Source organism: Lolium rigidum, chromosome 6 (assembly GCF_022539505.1).
Source record: "Lolium rigidum isolate FL_2022 chromosome 6, APGP_CSIRO_Lrig_0.1, whole genome shotgun sequence".
In the NCBI taxonomy this organism is placed as follows: Eukaryota; Viridiplantae; Streptophyta; class Magnoliopsida; order Poales; family Poaceae; genus Lolium; species Lolium rigidum.
In genome coordinates, this window is record NC_061513.1 from 121,917,991 (window position 1) to 121,930,727 (window position 12,737).

The following is a 12,737-nucleotide window of genomic DNA, read 5'->3' on the forward strand; positions in this document are numbered from 1 at the left end:
CCGGCCACCCCCTCCCAAGGAAAGGTGGGAATCCCACCTCAAGTGGGAATCCCACCTTGGGTAGGTTTCATGTCATATGGAAGGTTTTGGTTTGGGGTCTTATTCGAAGACTTGTAGACCAACTCTTGGGTGTTCCACCTATAAAAAGAGGGACAAGGGGAGGGGGCCGGCCACACCAAGCCACAGTTGGCCACACCCCCCATAGTGGCCGGCCACCACCTCCTCTCCCAAACCCTAGCTGCCCCACCTCCTCCACCTCTCCCGCAACGCTTAGCGAAGCTCCGCCGGAGATCTCCATCGACACCGCCACCACGCCGTCGTGCTGCCGGATTCAAGGAGGAGCTACTACTTCCGCTGCCCGCTGGAACGGGGAGAAGGACGTCGTCTTCATCAACACCGAACGTGTGACCGAGTACGGAGGTGCTGCCCGATTGTGGCACCGTCAAGATCTTCTACGCGCTTTTGAAAGCGGCAAGTGATCATCTACCGCAGCAACAAGAGCCTCATCTTGTAGGCTTTGGAAATCTTCAAGGGTGAGACTCGTTCATCCCCTCGTTGCTCCCGTCTTCTAGATTGCATCTTGGCTTGGATTGCGTTCTCGCGGTAGGAATTTTTTTGTTTTCTATGCAACAAATCCCTACAAATATTTATATAGCCATAGAAGATAAATCCATTGATAACCATAGATGATGAAGCCATCGACCCGGGAATGCATCGGATCAATATCTATATAGCCATAGAAGATAAATCCATTGATAACCATAGATGATGAAGCCACTGACCCGAAGAAAATAAATCCACTGAGCCGGGGAAGATATATCCAGAGCCGAAGAAGATAAATCCACCGAGTAATCGAGTGTATTTGCGGTAACGATGTAATGGCGCATCCCCGAGTGTCGGGTGTCGCGAAAGTAAATAATAATTGACTCTTGGAAGAGGAACACTTACCTTTTTTTATCGGCTGCAGCGGAGCCGACGTGAAGGCGGATCGTACGGCGGACATAGTCGGTGTAGTCGTGCAGCGCCTGGCCGGAAGTAGTCGATGAAGAGGACGCAATCGAAGTAGTTGTGCTGCTAGAATTAGTCGATGTAGCGGGTGTAGTCGAAATAATTGCGCGGCCAGAAATAGTAGATGTAGCCGCGTGGCGTCCAGCCGGCGTGGCCGATGAAGAGAACGCGGTCGATGAGGTGGATCCGCGACGGGTGAACACCCATGTGTATTGAGTCCGTGATGTTGAGTCTGCGACAGGCGAGCCCGTGATGGCGAACGGGGTCGATACAGCTGCAAGAGGAACCTTTATGTTAAAGATCCTCAATGATATGCAAGATACCCACTCACAGTGGCAGGTGGAGCGATCCGCTTCAAGAAAGGTGAACTCAGTCACCGAGGAGAGGAATGAAGTCTTGACCGCAAAGGTAGATGAGCTCATTTACATGATAAAAGGCAATGAAGGTTAATCCATCACCGATGCTAAGGTCAAGGAAGTAGATTTTGTTGCACGCAATAGCTCTTACCCTGCATGGATGAACAAGGTTGTAGTTCCAACTTTCAAAATCCATATCCTAATCGTCCAAGTGCTTCTAATAATTATAGTGGCAATGGTAATCGTCAGCCACTAGAAGATTCTCTTAAATCTTTCATCGAAGCTTAAACTGAGCAAAATAATCTTGTAATCAAAATGATGGAGTAGCATGAAACCGCAATAGACAACTATCCAAACAAGTAGTTGTCATGAAAACTGATATACATGAACTGCAAGAGAGAACTAAAATTGTATAGGCTCAATTTGATAAAATTGTTGAATGCCAAACACTAATTATCGCCCATTTCCATCAAGGAATGGTGGAGCAATATGTCTTACAAGACAATCCCGAACCGCAAGGCCATTGCCTCCCTCACCATGCTTGTTAGTTGAACGGTGTGGAAAGAGAGAAATCGAGGGCCATTAACAACAAATCCACCCTTCCTACGATGCTTCTAGAGATTATAAAGGGCGAGGCTAGACTTCAGGTCACCGCAGGCGACGGGTGCAAATCATTTAAGCATTGTAATATTGGGAGAGTGATTTTTTGTTTTTTTGGACCTATTTGTTGTCAAATAACTAAGGCAAAAAAATGCGTCCATTCAAGAAAAGAAAATGTTGCCGTGTATAAATACTCTCCAGATAGAGCCGATCATGTGGATGTGTGCGAAACATGTCGCTGCGACGAAGCCAGCTTTTGTTGAAAATCTGCGGATATCAGGACCTGGAGTAAGAAATGTGCTGATGAAGTCACCATTTCTCGATTTATCAATTAAGCTGGCAAACGTACAGGCACGACTGCGACATTGTGAAATCGACGGATGCAAGCAAGCACCCGTGTGCGCATTACTACTCTACAGAAGAAAATCATGAATGGTTGCCTGGTGCTGAACAGTATTTGCTGTCCTACACGGCAGATTAAGAACCCGATCCATGATTTGTTTGGCAATTATGTACCACCAACTACTTAATCGCTACTGTTTAGTTTGACAGGAATGAAGGATAGAGCCAAAAAATTCCTCGCGTTGGGGGTCCATGACAAGAAGGCATCTGTTCGATTTATCAATGCTTGGAGATGGGTCAGGCGGCCGGCCTACGCGTGATAGTTCCATCATTTAATTTTGTTGCAATGGAGTGATGGACAACCAATCAGTCGTGGTCACTACTTGAAATTGAGATGTTTATTTATTTTTCTCTGGAGTAGAATGTTCTGAATACAGAAATACAGATGCCTCTAGAGTAAGCCAGCTAGCTGAACGTTGAATAAACACTTCATTTTTTTTTCTCATATATGAGGTTATGAACGCACGCAAAGCGACTTAGAAAAATCCCGCAACGAATCAGGTATGTCTAAAGAATAATCGTCCGATAAACAAAAAATAAAACTTACGTTCAACCCTGCTCCCAACTGGCCAATCTTCTTCAACGCTGCAATTTTCAAAAGGATCACGACTGGTTGGTGTTGCTATCGCGGAATTTGAACCTACATTGCGCCTTCCTGCCCTGGTAGGGTTCTACTTTAAACAACCGAGACTGAACTTTCAAGCTGGCGGTATTAAAATGGATTCTATAAGAGCAGGTTGGAAAAAGCACAAGGTACCGAGCGGTTGCTCAGGTGATCCAGTGTTGTTACTATGTCAAAACTGGCGGATTATTAACAACAGTAGTACTAACTCCTTCGAGATAGCGTTGAAGGCTCAGTTGGAAGCATACTAGGTATCAGTACGTCGACTCAACATGGATGGCTTGTTTGATTCCTCACCACTTTTTTCAGCATTTTGGGAGATCATCTTCTATCACGATTTATCGGGCCAAGTCCAAATTCATGTTGTGTATCTAGTTTAGTTGCTGTTGCGGTCAGAAACCCACCGGCGAGCAGCGACGGGCAACACAGTAGAGCCGGGAGGCTCCCAGGACTGCGGCTGGCCCTGGTCCCTCCGAGCGACGGCCCGCAAAGACTCGGCACGCACGTCCGATGCTGGTGCAAGGGCGTGCCACCCGACCTATACCGGTCGGGAAGGTGATGGAGATGCCTCGCTTAGTTTCCTGCATGGCATACACGTAAACATTAAATACGAGCCTCGATCGGCTCTCGAGCTGTCCTCGTGAATCGGCTCAAAGAGCCGATCCACCCATGATTCGCACGAGGTGTACGAATATATGGTGGTCCTGCTTGATCAAAATAAAGCTAAAACGATCTACTACGATTTAGGGTTTTCACCACATAATCGGAACATCCTACTCGTGATTGAGCCTCGCGGCCACGCACGGTGCTCGTAAACCGACCCTAGGCAAGGCCTAAAAACCAACACGAGGTTGATCCCCGGAACATCCTGTCTAGGGTTAGCAAACTACACCCTACGCGCTACTGGATCCTTCAATCCGTTTGTAAGGCCTAACTATGCAGATATTAAACTAATCCTTGAAGAACAAGGAGCAACCATAACGGATCAGATCTACTAAATAATGATCAAGCGGGGTGCCGCCCTTACACCTAAGAGATAGGTGTAAGGGCGGCTAGATGTCTAAGGGTTGCACGATGATAGCATATGATACGATGAACAATGCTAACCCTAACACATCTAAGATAACTACGTTGCTCGCCATCAAAAAGGCTTCAGTACGAGCAACGCATGAACAGCGAATAAACTTGTACTGCCTAGATCGCAAGATGCGATCTAGGCAGCATGATGCTTACCCGGAAGAAACCCTCGAGACAAGGGAGTTGGCGATGCGCCTAGATTGGTTTGTGGTGAACGTGATTGTTGTTTATTTCATAAACCCTAGATACATATTTATAGTCCGTAGACTTTCTAACGTGGGAATAATCCCAACCGTGCACGAGACAAACTCTAACTAACCGACACGTATCCTACTATATTACAGATACACGGGCAAACTAGCCCAAACTTTGCATATAAGGCCGATTCACGTATATTCTTCCATGTATATTCTTCAAGCCCATCTTGATCGCGGTCCACCTCTGACTCGGTCAAATTCTGGTGATAACACATGCCCCCCTGGTTTTGGAATTGATAATTCCAAAATCACTCTGCTTTTCTTCGTCGGGTCATGTCGTGGCAGAGCGGAACCGTCGCAGTATTCTTCATCATGATGCCTTACCTTCTCAACTTCTCTGCAAGATTTGATAGCTTTAGCATCACTTCCTCGGAAACTGCAATGGCATTAAATCTCCACTAGGCTCCCCCTTATTTAACTGTGCCGGCCGATTTCGCCTCTTCATCCCCCTCCTCTGTTCTAGCTATCGGCACCGAAAAACCCTCTTTCCCTGTAGCAATGTCTTCTTCTTCCTCCGTCTCATCCGGCCTCTCTTTCCAATCCTCTTCCTCGAGCGAGCCGATGTCAGAGCCAGAGTGGGACTTCGACTTCATGTCAGATGGCCCACCGGAAGCCCTCGTCGGATCAGATGGCGACTTGCCCCTGACTGATGGGGAGGTCAACCTCCAGTTCCTCATTGAAGGGGAACTGGAGAACGAGAGCGAGGATGACCTCTACTCCTGGAGGAACCCCACTTCCTCCGATAAGGAGGAGGAAGAGGAAGACGAGGAAGAAGAGGAGGAACAGGAAGAAGAGGAGGAAGACGACTCCTCCTCCTCCGCTGGGTACCCGCCGGCGAAGCGCTTCCGCGCTTGGGCGGACAGTGAAGACGATGATGATGACGAAGAGGAAGAAGCTCCGGCCGAGGGCTGGGGCAGCAGCGACGAGGAGTTCTCCGGAAGCAGCGCCGGTGACAGCTACGATGCCGACGACGAGGGCAGCGAGGATTAGTAGAGTAGGAACAGTAGTACCCGAGCAATCGGCTCTTCTTTTGTTCCCCCTTTTCTTGAGCAATCGGCTCTTCATTGTAAAAACCCTCCTGTTATTAATGAAGAAGTATTTCCAATCAACTTTTTTGCCGATAGTCAAAGTCAAACGATCTCCCAAAAAAGCCGATGGCATCGCATCGGTCTTTACCATAAAAACACGAGTAAGGCCGACCCAGCTGCCCTCCAAACGGTAACCTGCGACCTTCGTCTGAGAAAGCAAACTCAGATCCCCAAATCGCCGCCTGAGCAGTTCCAACTCACGGCCACCCGCATCCCAGATCTCGACCGCGCCGCCCCAACTCTACAGCGCATCCAATGGCGGAATCATCCAATACCAACGCCATGGTCTCCGGTCCGAAGGTAATCCTTAACCTCCTCTCGCCATTCGAATCGACGTCGGGATTAATAGCAAACACCCGAATTAATGTTACGTTACGTTATTAATTTTAGGTTTCGGACATCCTATCGCCACATCCTTCTCTCGCAAATTCTATGTGCCTCGGACCTCGTTCTTCCGAGAGTTCCGCCCTCTTAATTTCATGCGAGGCTAACGGAATCCCCTTCGTGAACCGGAACTTAGATCTGTCTTCCTGGGCCGACCGCTCGCGAGCACGGCCTAATCCTCCCGAGGGTTGGGTGGCATGGTACAATGGAGTATCCAAAACCCACTATGCCACTCGGGAAGCCATAGGGATAGCCGATGCCTTGTCATTATCATTATCTCCCTTGAAAAGAATGAAAATATCCCGAAAACCATCGGCTACTTCGGTTTGATGCACCTGAACCGCTTCATGTTTGGCCATGGCCCTATGACACCAACTCTGCTGGATGTGGTCATGATCACGAGCCTAGACATTGCATCCCCGGCCCTTCGCATTCAAAGCGCCGAAAGTTCCTTTCACCCTTTCCTCTAAAAAAGAGTGTACCAGCTGGGGTGCCTACCTCAATCGTTATATGAAAACCAAAGGCCACGTGACGGAGAGAGAACACACGAGCCTTCCCGAACTTCACGGTTGGAGCACTTCATATTCTCGTGGCCCATCACTCGCCCCTACCAAGAATTACCTTTCCCGGCCTATGAACTTGCCAAAGGCACCCAACTTGGCCTCGGCAAGCTGTTTCTTGGAGAGGTCTATCGATCTCTTCAAGCGATGTACGTCAAACTGTTCTCTCAAAAGACGAGTTAAACGCGGCGGCCCACGGTGGTTTATTCGGTTATGGGCTCAGTCTGTACTTTCGAACCGGATCCCGGACTTCCCACATTTGGTCACCCGCACCTTCCCGGATGCTAATGGAAAGGAGATCCGATGCACCGGCTATGGCCAAGCTTTGTATGGTCTCCCGAGCGACAGGGTCGATCCCTAAAGAAGCAGCAGGGTGGTTCAAGATTTTCTTCCAAGGTTTGGACAACCCCCTGTTCTTTCCTTATACTGAATCGGAGAACTTTGAGAACCCAGTCTCCTTCCGATTGGATAACTTTGTCGATGACACTAGTACCCGGCATCTGTACTCTATCATGATTCGTCCTTGCTTTCTCCCAGTTGGCATGAGTACCTCAAACCGGATCATCAAGCCCGGTTATGAGTCTTACCAGCCGGTAATAGTAGCCCGACAACTTGGTCTCGGGCAGGTGCCTCCACACTTCTTCCTACACCACCGACGACAAGCGAGCTGAACCGCCTGACATCCTCACTGGCCAAAGGTGCTATACCTTCTTTGATGCTCTGGCCGTTCCAATTCCCCACAACCTCCGTTTCACCTTCACTACCGATGGTTTCGAGACTTGGTGGTCCATGTGGAAGACCCATGCCTTCAGAAGAGCTCTAGAACCGCTGCTGAGACAACTTGATGTTGAGTATGACGTTCCTGCCGACCAGGTACCACTACTCATAAATTTCTTGCAATGGCTTATGGTGATTGTCTGTAACCTGACTCTATCTCCTGGCAGCAACAAGACGGCCCAGTTCCCACGCAAGCCGATGGCTTTCCCTTCGAATTCCTTCCTCCGGCCCCAGTGGTTCTCTTCTGCCAGAGCTCGCCACCCCTGAAGAAAGTCATAATGCAGAGTCAGCCGATTTCACCGAAATCGGCTCCCAAGAATAAAGCATCTTCGGGGCCGGATGCCCCCCGAGCCTCAACTCAGGCGAGGACGGCAGTGAGGAAGGTGGCTGCCAGAAAGACCCTGAAGCGCAAAGCTCCTACCCCAGAAAGCTTGCACGTACGTTGACTTGTGCCCTGTCCACTTTTATCTGCTTCCCAGTCCTTTACAACATGCTTGCACTTCTTTCTACAGACTTCCACCGAGGAGAACCCCAGTGGGGACGCAGGGTCCAGCCAGAGGGATTCGAGCTCGGGCAGCTCCGAGAGGTCCACCACACAGAGCCAGACGGCCTCGCCAGCGCCGGCTTCTCAGAAAAGGTCGATTCCCGAGCCCCCTGTTTCCCAAGCCCCGATCAAATCAGGGTCACGCGTGAAGCGTCGATGCGTCAAAAGGGCTCGCAAAGACCCACGAGCTTCTCCATCAAGCCAGGAGGTCTCAAATGTAATTATCTTCCTGGCTTATATTTTATGCTAACCCATTGCCACTTGGATCGGCTAATTACCTCCTTTTGCAGACCAATGATACCTCTAGCGGAGACGTCGAGGAGGTACTGATGCCGTCCGTCACGCTAGACCTAGCCACCTCGACGATCGTGGCTGACCAAGTGGCTCACCCAGCCAAGTCCACGGAAAAGCCGATCATCACGACATCGGCTGCTCCTCCTACCTTGGGAGAGGTACACCCCACCTCCTTGGCTCTATCACTTTCTTCGTTGTATACTAACACCACCTTGGTTTGCCTTGTCAGGGTTGTGATCGCTCAAGCTTGCTGACGTTCGATCCTGAATCCATCGAACCAACTACTTCCAAGGCAAGTGAAGAGCCCAGTCCTAGCACGGTCCATGGTCCACTCTAGCGTCTCAAGGATTTGCTCTCTTCCTCAATTGAGTCCCTGGTTGAAAACTCCGAGGAAGTCAAAGGCATCCTCGAAGGTATCCAGCCCCATCTCCCTATGACACTGCAAGTGAAGCTTTGGCCAGCTGTGACTCTGTCGGTCTTCAAGTCAAGGGTGCAGTCGGCTCGCTAAAGGATTAATCTTCGCCACACCCAGCTTCCCTTGAGAGCCGATATTGCAGACAAGTGTCAACGGCTCAACGAGAAGAAGGCTGCTTTAGACGCCAAAACTGACACTTCTGCTAGTAGTGCTGAACTCGAGACCCTGCGTAAGGAACTGGAGAACCTTGAAGAGAGGGTCAGGGTGACCAAGCAGCTTATCCAAGACAAGGAAGCCCTTATTGCCCACTCTCAAGAGGAAGCAAAGGGCCTCACAGCCGATCTGAAGACCGATCTGGCTGAAATTTGTACCCCGAGCGGTCCGACTGGTGACGGGCAAAGACGAGGACGACGAGGCTGAGATCGCCGAGGTGGATCGCATCCGTGCTGACGCCCTTCACGCCCTCAACGCGTTTCTTCAGTAGAGCCTTTCTGTATAAACTGTCAACTGTTTTGCTGAACTCGTACCTCTAGAATCGATGACTGTGCATCGGCTGTACTTGTTACATTTTTTTTGCTGAACTCGTACCTCTAGAATCGATGACTGTGCATCGGCTGTACTTGTTACATTTTTTTTTACTGGCCGATTTTCCTATCGGCCCCTAATATTTTATTGCCCATGTATCGCACATGTTCATAGCATCTGTCTATCTGCCTATGTGCCCCCCGAGCCAAATCTGCCAGGTTACTGCAGATATCGGCTCTGCAGTTATCCACAGAACTATATCTGAACATCGGCTCTGCAGACATGAACAATGCCGACTTCCTCGAGCTCACAAGCCCTCGAGCTCACAAGCCGATGTAAACCCATACCCTAGCTTTCCGTCACCTGTTATATCGACACTAAATTCAGGGAGAACGTGTGGTAAGGATAATACGGGCCGATTGCTGGAATCGGCCTTCATCTCGATTGTAACCGGGATTTTTTGGAATTGTCGGGGCCGATCGCGTGGAACGGCTTCCTCCTTGTCCTCGCTATGAGAGCAGCTGCCCTCGTCTCTGTCCTTATCAGGGTGGTGTCCAAGTTCTATCACGTTGATGTTGAACGAGAATCTTGGCTGGCACCTCCCAGGGTATGTGCATTCCACCATGTCGACGGCGTATGCCGGCGAATTTGGCACTTCTGGTGCTGTCAACGTGAATGGCAGCGGTGGACGGGACTGGAGTGGCATCTCTCCTTGGTAAGTCCCGAGAGCTGGTCCTGACGGAGAGTACTGATGCCTCATGATTTCCTGGATCACCCGAAGAGCGACACGCTCCAAAGTGTTCACCGGGCTCTCGGAATGGCGGTGCGGCGAGTGAGCTACCATGTAGTTAATCTCTCGACGCGAGGACTCGGTGCGTTCTTCCGACGGGCGGACGGGTCCACTCCATCGAGTGCGCCTTCGGGTGAGAACCCTTTCCACCCGATGCCATGTGAGCGGGTTCTCGTGAAAAGAGCCGATGAGGTCGGCTTCGAGGATTGCTTTGACCTCGTCATACTTCTTCTTGAGCTCCTCGGTCGGATCCTCGTACGTGATCGGGGTGCCGTCCGCCATCTCGGATGTAGATGGCGATGCGGTTGATGTCGAAGACTGTCCCACCGGGCGTGCCGAGAATGTGTTACGGTCGAAACCCACCGGCGAGCAGCCGACGGGCAACACGGTAGAGCCGGGAGGCTCCCGGATCGCGGCCGGCCCTAGTCCCTCCGAGCGACGGCCCGCAAAGACTCGGCACGCACGTCCGATGCCGGTGCAAGGGCGTGCCACCCGACCTATACCTGGTCGGGAAGGTGATGGAGATGCCTCGCTTAGTTTCTGCATGGCATACACGTAAACATTAAATACGAGCCTCGATCGGCTCTGCGGTTGTCCCGTGAATCGGCTCAAAGAGCCGATCCACCCATGATTCGCACGAGGTGTACGAATATATGGTGGTCCCGCTTGATCAAAATAAAGCTAAAACGATCTACTACGATTTAGGGTTTTCACCACATAATCGGAACATCCTACTCGTGATTGAGCCTCGCGGCCACGCACGGTGCTCGTAAACCGACCCTAGGCAAGGCCTAAAAACCAACACGAGGTTGATCCCGGAACATCCTCGTCTAGGGTTAGCAAACTACACCCTACGCGCCACTGGATCCTTCAATCCGTTTGTAAGGCCTAACTATGCAGATATTAAACTAATCCTTGAAGAACAAGGAGCAACCATAACGGATCGGATCTACTAAATAATGATCAAGCGGGGTGCCGCACTTACACCTAAGATAGGTGTAAGGGCGGCTAGATGTCTAAGGGTTGCACGACGATAGCATATGATACGATGAACAATGCTAACCCTAACACATCTAAGATAACTACGTTGCTCGCCATCAAAAAAGCTTCAGTACGAGCAACGCATGAACAGCGAATAAACTTGTACTGCCTAGATCGCAAGATGCGATCTAGGCAACATGATGCTTACCCGGAAGAAACCCTCGAGACAAGGGAGTTGGCGATGCGCCTAGATTGGTTTGTGGTGAACGTGATTGTTGTTTATTTCATAAACCCTAGATACATATTTATAGTCCGTAGACTTTCTAACGTGGGAATAATCCCAACCGTGCACGAAACAAACTCTAACTAACCGACACGTATCCTACTATATTACAGATACACGGGCAAACTAGCCCAAACTTTGCATATAAGGCCGATTCACGTATATTCTTCCATGTATATTCTTCAAGCCCATCTTGATCGCGGTCCACCTCTGACTCGGTCAAATTCTGGTGATAACAGTTGCTAACAAACATTTTGTTTGGCTGGCAACATTGTTATATTCCGGTCAGGGGATGAAAATTTTGGTGATTTGGGTGCATACACTGGTGTTGTGGTACCCACTTCTCGCAAGTAGTGACATTACCACACACTAGCAGCATATATAACTAACAATAAGCAGATTGAACAAACATGCATCTCTAAATTAGCGTAGTTTACCTCCCTAACTACTAGCAGATAGCAATTCGTTGAAATGTTACCTAGCTAATATAAAATAGGATTTCAGCACAAGTACTAGTTATACACACAAATGTTAGTTCATAGAATACAACGACATGGTGTGCCTCATCATTCTTTCTTGTTCGCTTACTTCCTCCCTTCAGATCATGGTGTAGCCTCTATTAGCCCACATAGCGTCAACTCGCTCCTGCCTCTTGTTCTTCCAGGTCTCATTATCAGTGGAACCGACACCATGACCATGATCATCCTCGTTCAGGTCTCACATCATTCTCATCCGGGAAGAACTCATCAACACCCCACCCTAATATCCAGTTGTGCAGACTACAAGACAAAGTTGTTCACCTTGAAATATGGAAACCATCGGTAGCTATCTTTGATCTTGGGGGGGAGTGCAAGTAGATTGCGGCTTGATCATCTCTCATCTGAGTTCTCCAATAGCACACATGTTTTGTATGAAGTAATGAGATATTTTCTCAGTGGACCTCCTCCATGTGTTGTGAATCACTCGAAATGTCTGGTGTCTAAGAATACGAAGGAACATTGCCACTTGCTCTTGGATACATATGTTGATGGTATCTTTAAGCGGTCCCTACCCCTTAATGTGCCCACAAGGTGGTTAAAAGGGGCTCTTTTCATCCTAAGCATGCTAGTAGCATCTACATCGCGCTCAAACGTGGAAGCATACGTGACGGCGGACCCAGAGTTGCGACAAATGACTCTTTGGTGGATCAAAAGCATCTAAGCCCGAAGCACAACTATGGGGGCAACCACGTGAATGAAAAGCCTCAACTACTTGGCCTGAATATTTTGATTTCGGGTAAGTAACAGCTTAATCATGCTAGAAGTTGAAACAAACAAGCCTTAAAACTAAGGGTAGAAGGAGGGAGCGGGTTATAGGTGCTTACAACCTTGGTAGAGAGACGTTCAATCTTTCAACCTCACCATTAACGTCAAGATAGAAACCTCGTCGTCGAACCAATACCTGATGATTGGGTATTGAAGATGGTGCCATCTCTGTTGGTCGTGGATGTCAGGAAGAAAAGAGCTAGCACCAAGCCCTAACCTAATAATAATACATTGAAAACACTAGTTTTATCGAAACTTATAACTCATAAATTGGAATTCTCATCCCTCTAGACATCGGCGAGACCGGCGGAGGAAAGAGAAATCGAGGTATGGAGGAGGAGGCGGCTGAGTTTATGTATTGTAGTTGAAATTTCAAAAAAAAATTCTTTGTAGAGAGAGAGAGCGAACTTTTCCAGTTTGCAGCACCGAAAGCTACCGAGTTTCCTAATTTTTTCTCTTGTATGGATCCA